The following is a 10996-nucleotide window of genomic DNA, read 5'->3' on the forward strand; positions in this document are numbered from 1 at the left end:
TGGTGGGCAAAAGAAAACCCACATTTCGTAATCGAATGTCGAGATCAATATTCATTTAAGACGAATATATGGTGTGGCATATTAAACGATCAAATTATAGGACCATACTTTTTTAGACATAATTTAAATTCTGTGGACTACCTACACTTTGTGAATACCGAACTATCTGAAGTTTTGGATAATATGCCCCTTCAAGTAAGAAATGTTGTGTGGTATCAGTGTGATGGTGCACCTATTCATACTACAAGGGTGGTTAAAGAGCGTCTTTTGGAAATATTTAGGGGCAAAGTAATTAGTCGCAATATGGAACACTTTTGGCCGCCTAGATCTCCTGATATAACCCCACTAGATTTCTTCTTGTGGGGTTACTTAAAACAAAAGGTGTATAAGCAAAGACCTTTTCGAGATATAAACCATTTAGAGACAGTTATTCGAGAATGTGTTGTAAGCACGAAACCCCGTAGTATAAAGAATGCAGTTAAAGATGTTTTAAAAAGGACAATTGATTGCATTGAACGTGGTGGAAGGCACACTGAAAAGTGACTTTTTATTTTGTATTTCTATTGGTATTTACATGGTTTAGGCATATGTTTCGATTTGATTTAGTGTTCTTAATTTAAATTATAACTTTATTTTAACAGATGTTTGTTAGATTTTTTTACGGTTTAGTTTTCTAGGCAACAAAATCTAAATTGATTTCTGAAGTAATACCTCATAAGAGATATTTAGTGAATGTGAAATTACTTTCATATAATTCCTTCCCTTAGTTTAATTGCGTTGTAATTTTTCGTAATTAGTAAATCAAAGTTTAACTGTTTGAAAAGTGCAGTAAAGAATAAATTGTTGACTTTTCATTGATATTGTTTTTTATTTATGCTTATGTATCAAGCTATTTCGCAAAAAGTAGAAATAAAGTGAAATATTTATCTGTTTTTAAAAACTGTATCAACTTTGCATCATTTTTGGCATAATTTTTTCTGGTGTTTTAAATTTTTGCGAAATAAGTTGTATTTAGAATTGCAATTGGTAATAAAAATGCGTTGGAAAGATAAGTTAGGCATAAAGCACTAACTTTGTTGAGGTTTGGCTAAATTTGAGAAATCGGCAAATGTCAAATTTTCGAAAAACTGTAAAAAAACTAAATTTGTACTAGAGACCTAAACATTGGTATATGGGTGAAAAATGAAAAAACAATCATCTTTTCTCTTTACCGATTTTCGAAATTTCGAGCAATAACTGCTTTTCTGAACATTTTTTGGAAAAAATGTCAAATTGGACAGGAAAGAAAAAATCACTTGATCGGTCATATGCATGTCATTTGGCATCATTTTTAAAGCACAACCTAATGGAGATATCAAAAGTTGCTTGATGAGATGAACAAAAAAAAATCCCATTTGATGCGGACTTTATGTGTGACACTGTATATAGTCTTTATGACTTTAGCCTCCCCTGTTCTCCAAGGCACGAGCCGTCACTGGTCTCCTTTGAATGCACATTTTTCAATTATTTATACAGTTCGTTATTTATGTACAATTTACTGAAATAACAATCATTTAACAATCTTCACCATTCGAAAAAATAACAACTGAGAAAAAAATGAACGCAACCAATACAACAACATCCAGTTCAGCGATTAAACAAAATTGTTCTGGATTTGCGATCACCAATATTGCAGTTTTTCTGAAAACGGCGAATGCCAACAGTGTTTTATGTTCATAATCCCTCTGAAGCCTCTGGAATTTATTTTGAATCGAAGTCAAATTGGCATTTATCTGTTCGTGTTACACATACGGGGATGCACATGAAATATCATACACAGGCACGACTATTAGAGTTTTCAGATGTGTTTCAATTGTTATCAACAGAAAAATGACATATATTACCTATATACAGGGTATTTTATATTCGATGGTCTATCTGTACACTAGTTAGGGTGACTGTTCATCACCGCATTAATAATAATAATAATAATAATATGCTTTATTATCATAAGACATAGTCTTGTAGACAAAGCTTGTGTAGTACATACTTAAAAAATTCGATACATACCAACTGAAATAAAAATATAAATAGTGCATGGGTACAAACCATGTTAAAATGGAGGATATAAAAGATATGTATATATAAAAGAGTAAAAATCAAGTTTATAAAAGAGTAAACATAAAAAGTAACAACTGAAGAGCTTCTTAATGAATAAAGATAAAAAATATGCGTAAGTCAGCTAAAAGCTATCGTTAAAATATTCATCCAAAGTATAATAGGGTCTATCAGATAGAAATTGTTTGACTAACTTCCTGAATTGGAAGTCATTTATATTGGCAGATCTTATGTCCATAGGCAAACGATTGTACATTTTTCCACCGTTGTAAAATATGGAGTCTCTGGTGATGTTTTTAGTTGACACAGTGAGTTTCAGAGTGTATCTGCAGTTTTGGGTGTTGTAATAGGAAGAGGATGCAGCAAAATTTAATATATGCTTATATGCATCTTCGTTGATTTATCCAAAGCTTTTGGTACCGTCAGTCATACAAAACTCCTGAGAAAATTAGAGAACTGCGGAATACGTGGGAAAGCTCACGACATTCTCGAAAGCTATCTATGTGACCGAGAACAGAGAGTTAGTATCGATGGAATTATGAGTTATCCCAGAATTGTTACTTATGGTGTTCCACAAGGAACGGTTCTAGAACCAATTCTGTTTACAATATATTTGAATGAACTATTGCAGATACCAACAAAAGGTAAAATTTTGAGCTTTGCTGACGATACGGCTGTCTTATATACAGCGTGACTCACGGTCGATGGTAGGTTAGACGTTTCTGGAAAACGCAAAGCATGATTTTTCTGAAAATTTCACCTCTCACATTTCCTTACCTGTTCTATCGAACTGAAATATTTTCAGCATTGCGGCGTTGCCACTTCCATCAAAAAGTCCTAGCAACTTTAATTTTTTAAATGGAACACCCCGTATATTAATACATTTTTGGAATCGCTCTGGTATTTTATTACTTTTTTGTTGATAATGTCCTATACCTATCTCTATCTGTTTTCGAGATAAAAAATAAATTGTGCTAAATATGGTCCAAAACATATCCTTAATTGAAATTAAGTACATCAGTACTCTCAATTCATGAAAAGTTGATATTTTAATGATGGTTTGGACAAACTCGAAATATTCAAATAACACCAAGAAATCGACTCCATATCATTCAGGGCGTGCTAAAATTACTATTATTTCCATTGTGCATAAAAGTAGTCAAAAGTTCATTTTTTCAAATGAAACCCCCTGTATATAACCCGGTAAATTGAAAGATGGTGAAAAATGCTTCAAGGTGATATATCATGTCCCTGTACCTAAATCGTCAAGTTTTCTCAATAAAGTCGCTTCTTCTAGAAACAATATTTTTTTAGAATTTGGATTTAGGTAGCAGTGGAATTATCAAGCTTATAGCAGTTCGGTTACTTTTATAAGTAATTTACAAAGAGTTATCGACGGTGTTTCGAATCATCTTCCAAAATGAATGCAAATATCGATTATTCAAACAAAGTTCTTATGAAATTATTTATTATACACATGAACAGTGATCAAATCATTGTTAGAACGTGTGAAAAATTCAACCAAATGTATCCTGAATTAACACCAATGAACGAGAGGAAGTTTGTAAGGTTACAAAATAATTTCCTTAAATATAGCTCAAAGTTTCCAGGGAACAACTGTAACAAAAATCAGTCATTTCTCGGTAAAAAGTAAGATTTTGTGGGCTGAAACATGTGAAAGTACAGACAATAACAGAATAGGATGTTTCAAAATAACAAAATTGTAAACAAAATATCACATTTTCACAATAAATGCTGAAAATGTTGTCCATTACATTCTAAACACTTGTGGTTGCTTTTTCAATTTCCTGGGGATCCAGATCTTCAATACTCCGCACTATTCGCCATCGCAATTCTTCTTTGGTAGGCACTGGAGTACTGTATACTCTTTCTTTTAAAACACCTCATAAAAAAGTCAAGTGGCGTGAGATCGGGTGATCTCGGTGGCCAATCCTACGGCCCTAAACGCTTAAACCAACGATCGTCGAAGAGTTCGTCAAGTTTCCTGGAAACTTCCTGGGTGGAATGAGCTGGCGCTCCGTCCAGTTGAAACCACGAATTCCTATATTCCTCTAAAGGCAAATTTTCAAGAAAATCGGTTACAGTCGTCCTTAATATTTGGAGATATCTCTCTGCATTCAGTGTGTCTTCATAAATAAAAAAGCTAATTTTATTGTTCTTCAGAATACAGAAAACATTCAGGTCAATTTTTTCTTGAAAACCCATTTCTTTTGTAACATGAGGATTATGATCATTTCAAAAATGTTTATTCCTTCTATTGAAAATATCATCCCTCGTAAATTTTGATTCGTCGCTCCAAGTTATTTTTGACAAAAATTCCCGATCTTCCTGTGTATGAATCAAAAGGAATTCACAAAATTGCATTCCACGTTCGAAGTCTTCTGCTTTTAGAGCTTGAACTTTGGTAAATTTATACGGATGCATTCCGCGATTTTTCAAAATTCGTTGTACTGAAGCATGTGATACACCTAAATATTTTTCTGCACTGCGAATGGAAGCTTCTTGATATGCATAAAAATATACCAAAACGTTAACAATATTGTCCTCATTTGAAGTAACAGGTTTTGGTAATGTTGAAGGCGCTTTTAACATGGAGCCATAGATAAGGAAATTATTTTGTAATCTTACAAACTTCCTCTCGTTCATTGTTGTTAATTCAGGATACATTTGGTGGAATTTTCTACAAGTTCTGGCAATTATTTGATCACACTGTCCGTGTATAATAAATAATTTCATAAGAACTTCGTTTGAATAATCAATATTTGCATTCATTTTTGGCGATTTTTTGAAACACCGTCAATAACCATTTATCAATTACTTATAAAAGTCACCAAACTGTCATGAGCTTGATATTTCCACGGCTACCTAGAAATCGATTCTTTAAAAATAATTTTTTGTACAACTGTTATTGAAAATCTCTTTGATAGAAACATTTCAATCAGAACACCTACCAAAAAATCATTTACAAAAGTTCACACATGCAGTTCGTGCTATTGGTAATATTAAATCCCTGTGAAGTTACTGACGATGACGAAGTAGTATTCAGTCCAACTGTAGAAAGTCCTTCATGACTAACCAATAATCCTCCTTAAAATAACGTGAGTTGGCGTATGTAGTTGTAACATATGCCTTGTAATCCAAAGATCGTGTGTTCAAATCCCATGGACCCTATAATTTTTTTTATTATCAGCAGTAACGTTATTCAAAAAAATTTGTATGATACATTTGTTAAAAGTGATTTTATTTTGCTCGTGAGTTTGCTCCACTTGCTGACGCTCGTTTTGCAATAATCCCCACTCACAAAATAAAATGCCACTTTCAACACTTATAGGTAAAACGTGAATAACTATTTTTCCACAAAAATGGCTTTATTAAGAAAACTTGACCATTTAGGTATAGGGATATGAATATCATCTTGAAGCATTTTTCACCATCTTTCAATTTATCGAATAATATACAGGGGGTTTCATTTGAAAAAATGAACTTTCGACTGCTTTCATGCACAATGGAAATAATAGTAATTTTAGCACGCCCTGTATGATATGGAGTCGATTTCTTGGTGTTATTTGAATATTTCGAGTTCGTCCAAACCATCATCAAAATATCAACTTTTCATGAATTGAGAGTACTGATGTACTTAATTTCAATTAAAGCTATGTTTTGGACCATATTTAGCACAATTTATTTTTTATCTCGAAAACAGATAGAGATAGGTATAGGACATTATTAACGGGGTGTTCCATTTGAAAAAAATAGGACTTTTTGATAGGTCAATTTGGTCTAAATCAGGTGGTTCAGTAGGCCACTCGATGAAACGTTTCTACCAATCACAATACCCAGATCGTGACAGATATTTTGTACATCCTGAACAGTTTTTAGTTTTCAGTGTACTAAAGAATATCTAGCAATACCTCCTGCATAATGTTCTGTTGAAAATATAAGAGTCCATGAAGGCATCATTGAAATTATTGACCATCATGAATTTATCATTGGAGCTCACCGTGTTTAACCCCCTGTAACGAATGGAAATCGAAACGTTTGACGATCTAATGAAGGTTTTAATTTTTCCAGCTTGATTAGTTACGCGAACAGGTAGATTAAACGTGTTCCAGCTTTTGCATATCACATCACAAATAAATATTTCCTGCAGAAGGTAATCCGGGGTTTTGAAAACCGAATCCGCGCGGATGATTTTAGGCTATATTTTTTACCGTTGAAAATTAAAGCAAGGGATGAACGTCTATGGAAATATTCAGGGTTATTTCAAATTACGCTCTATCTGCTTTCACAAAGAGCTTTCCATCCATTTGGGTATTGATAATATGGTTGCGATATTTATTTAGAAACCCCATGGTTTCTTTATTGGATTAAAGGCTTCTTGTCGAAGTTATTTCCGTAGAAGCAAGTACCGTGAAAGAGCAGAGGGTGGTTCAGTGAAATTGCGCACAGTGCGCACCGAATGATAAAAAATTACAAGAAAACCAGTAGAGCAAATTACAAACTTATTGATGAATATTTAGTAGAATATTTCAGAATGTAATTGAGGAAACCGTCCTTCATTCGAAATCAAATTTATCCGTATAGCCTTCAGTTACCGCTGCAGATCGCCAACCTCCATGTTTTTTTGATGTTAACTTTGATGTGATGTGAGACTTTCACATCGTAAAAATTATCGCTGTCTTGATCAATATCAGCGATTGATTCGTCAGCGGAATAATAACAGGAATAATAATACAGCGGAATAATAATACAAAGGATTTTCTTATCGAGAGGCCCTATTATAGTTTGCAAGAATTTTATAACGAAACCTTTTAACCATATTTTATACACTTTTGTTTCTATACATTATTTTTGTGTTTGTATGTGTGTGTGTGTGTGTCTATATGTGTATATAATATGTATATAAAGTGGATAATCTTAGCGACTGGAGAAATGTATGGTAAAATGGATCAACATGGTCTCTCAGTCAAAAAATAAAAAATCAAAATCTGCTTTACTTTGCCAAGCTTTCGATTCTAATGGGAAGCTTCTTCAGGGCCTATAATTTAATGATTTTTGAATATTTTCGCCTTTGAATAACATTACAAATCATAATTACAGTAAAAATGACTAAAAAACAATAAATTGAAGATATAAATTGACGTAAAAGTTAACATGTATACGATTTTTTTGTGGGTTTGACAAATGTCATACCTTCACATATAGCATAACCATTGAAAAATGAGATTTATGTCTTTTTTTTTAATCATAAATTCTATTGTTCTTTAAGGTTTTGAAAACACTTTTTTTTATTCTTTTTTTATTTAAAAAAAAATGTTGTTATAAACAAATTTTTTTTTATTTAATTTTTTTCAATACTTTGTTCTATAATAAAAGTAACTATGTGTTTTTTTTAATTTATTTATTTTCTATAAAATTTTTAATTTAATACTTATAAGTACTTTGATACTTATCTTTTTCATTCGCTTTTATAATTATAATAACTTTCAAACCACTGCAGTTATGATAAATATGCTTCAAGTCTTTTTTGTTCATTATGAATTTATTAACAATTTAAGCCTTCTACTAAAGTTGTAGTCCTATTATTTCTTCAATTATTGATCGTTATTTATTAAAAAAAGAAAAAATTTCAAATCTCTTCAAATTAAATTTCGTATCATGTAACAATAAATCATAAGGATTTTATAAAAAATAGAATAAATTAAAAAAAAACACATAGTTACTTTTATTATAGAACAAAGTATTGAAAAAAAAATATTTGTTCATAACAATTTTTTTTAAATAAACAATTAGAAAAAGAATCAAAAAAAGTTTTTTCAAAACCTTAAAGAACAATAGAATTTATGATTAAAAAAAAACGGTTCCTTAATTTTAATATTTAGTTGCAACAAACGACTGTTAATTAACAAACGCATTTTTTAGCAACAAAGAAATTTTTTAAGAAAATATCATGATTTTTTTCAATTAACATAATGCAAAAAAAAAATTTTCGAATTGCTAATAAACAATGTATTTGTTTAACAATAGCTGTAAAAAATTTAAAAAATATATTAATAATTAGTTTTTAGCCATGAGACATTGAAACAATAAAAAAATAGAAAAAAAAATGTTGTAATGTATTTTTTATAAAATTATAATTTTCAATTGTCAATAAAAAAATAGAAAATAAAAAAAATTTTATTTTCGCAACGGTAATCTATTTTTTGCCTATTAAGGATAACTTCACCAAAGGAAAAAAATGCCAGGGTTTCAGTTTAATAATTATAGGGATTTTTATATTAACTTTCAATTCAGAAAAAGTTATTAATTAACAAATTTATAATTAACGTTAAAATTGTGATAAAAATTTTTTGACTGCGGATTATTGTTTATTGATGTATCCCAACATCACATGAATTTTTTCATTCCTCAATATTTACATTTAATATGTTTAAATAATTTTTTTTGTTGATATGTCAGAGTGACGAAAGGCGCGCGGAAGCCAGACTACCCGCTTCTGGCCCTATTTTCAGGGCTCTGCACCAAAAAAGAGCTAAATCGAGTACATGTGAACCAGACTAAAATTGAATAATAAGGGACCGAGGTGTGACCCCTGAGGAACACCAGAGGTTACTTCGAATAACGCGAATAACGTGGAGTAGTGATAATTTGCTTTAATCATTTGAGTCCTATTCGTAAGGTAACTACTAATCCGCGGAATGAATCATTCCTCGCAACACTCTCGGAGAAATATCTAAAAACGAACCCGCCCCCCATTATATCCGAAACAAAGCCCTCTACTTCCCCAAATGGCAACCGATTAAATGCCGGGTGAATCCCCAAAACGGTCCGCTTCCTTCCCGATAACGTCATCGACGGCGGACAGCTTTGGCGATGCCCATCGGCCCGTGAAGATCCCCAATCTGTCTGATGATAAATACCTTTGAGAGTGGCCCCTATTCGGCGTCAGGTGGCATGCTCCTGCGGCCGGAAAATCTTCCTTGTCGGGCTGCTGCTGGATCTCGCTGTTCTCGTGGCAAACTTTTCAGAGGCGCGACAACTACTGCTGGAAGTTCTTCGGGAGTTGAGGACGCTCCGGAGGGCGGCATCTGCGCCAAAGTTGCCGGGCGACGCTATTGGTGGGTTGTTGTTTTTTCGGAGTAGGGGTGGTCACCGAGATGGGGATAATTTCAAGTATATTCTTACGGAAAGGGGAATATAATAACCGAAGGTTATAGTAGTTGTAGTATTTCTTTATTTCTCCAGGTTCATACAAATTAACTTAGAAATGCGTCAGATGTGTCACATAAAAATACGAATTACAAATAACATTGAAATAAATAACAATAAAAGAGAAAAAAAAGCGAATTGTTCACACATACAGATTGAAATACATATCAAAAACTACATTGGATATAATGAAAGTATGCTGTGGATATACAGTGTCACCATTAAAGTGCGCACCATATGGGAAACTTTTTTTTCGAAAAGTTTCAATGAAGTTCAACTTCGGCACTTGTTTGTGCTTTCAATCAAATCAAATCAAATCAAATCAAATCAAATCAAATCAAATCAAATCAAATCAAATCAAATCAAATCAAATCAAATCAAATCAAATCAAATCAAATCAAATCAAATCAAATCAAATCAAATCAAATCAAATCAAATCAAATCAAATCAAATCAAATCAAATCAAATATGCTTTATTGTCCAAAGTATAAATTAATTTTTTGAGCGAAAACCATGCGTCGGACAAAGAAAACCCAGCAATTCAAATGTGCTCAAAAATGTATGGAGATTTTAAAAATAATTTTTAATTCAAGATAAAGCAGTGGCGTAGTATTTTTTTCGTCAAAAATATACATTTCAAAACTCGTACGAACGCCACTGGCAGAGAAAATTAAGAAAATTGTACATCAGAAAATGCGCCTTGAGGCATGGAACATATGTACCAAATATGCCAAAGATGTCTACAAAATTATCTCAGTTATTATGAAAAAACTGATTATTTTTGAGAATGTTGCCACCCTGTATCTCAAAAGTTAAGGCGTTTAGGACATACGTCCATAGGACGTTTTTTCCTTAAAATGGGTCAAGAATTACCTCCTTAAATATTAGCATGTGTTTAAGGAACACCCTGTATACATTGGTTTAATGTATGTGTCATACTGACATATGGTTACGATTTTTAGTGCACAGCTAAAACAATTATAGATGAATAAATGAATATGCATATATAAACGCACATAAATACTACACACATACATTAAATTCAACTAAAAATGATGCGGCCAACTGCGACCCACTGACGTTCAGTGTTTGTCAAATTCAACTGTTTTTTTTTTAATGAAAAAGTGCATTTCTAGATCGAATTTAACAAAAAGTTACTTGAAAAAGTTGTGTCTACGGCAATTTTATATCCATATGCCAAATTTTATGCAACTGGGATAAAGTTAACGTTTTGATTATTTTTGACAGATATCCCCTTCATTTTAAAAAACAAGCTCGGTTAATTGTCATCAATTCATGTATACATAACAAACTCATCGTGGAGTTTAACTTTTCTGATACATTTTCACTCATACGGACATTTTTAGAGAGAAATTAGAAATTTGCTATACAAATTTTAACATGACTGGTGCAAAGTTTCAATCACTTGGCTATTTTCTTAAACAAACCTTTGATTTCGAAAAAGCAGAAGCAACTAAAAAAGATGCAAATAATTTCGATAGAACTATTATTATTATTATAAATTTTAAACAACAATAATATTATAGAAAATACAAATGGGTACAAAAAATTACTTATTGATCTAAATGAGGTTGTCAAACACTTATAGCCTACATTTCAGTATGTCGTCCTCCACGTTCAATACAAATTATGGTCCTTCTACTGACAT

The 10996-nt window shown here is 31.9% G+C and overlaps 1 protein-coding gene across 1 annotated transcript in view; it reads right to left on the bottom strand.

The window, feature by feature from the left end:
* Window positions 1–9155, bottom strand: part of LOC111507785 (sodium-dependent serotonin transporter) — an 83467-nt gene extending 74312 nt beyond the window's left edge. The window contains exon 1 of the mRNA XM_023163140.2: window positions 9039–9155. The gene's annotated coding sequence lies outside the window, so the exon portion shown is untranslated. The remainder of the gene's footprint in view (window positions 1–9038) is intronic.
* Window positions 9156–10996: the final 1841 nt, after the last annotated feature.

Source organism: Leptinotarsa decemlineata, unplaced genomic scaffold (genome assembly GCF_025532065.1).
Source record: "Leptinotarsa decemlineata unplaced genomic scaffold, Ldec_3_MD MMD2_P_RNA_scaffold_2, whole genome shotgun sequence".
In the NCBI taxonomy this organism is placed as follows: Eukaryota; Metazoa; Arthropoda; class Insecta; order Coleoptera; family Chrysomelidae; genus Leptinotarsa; species Leptinotarsa decemlineata.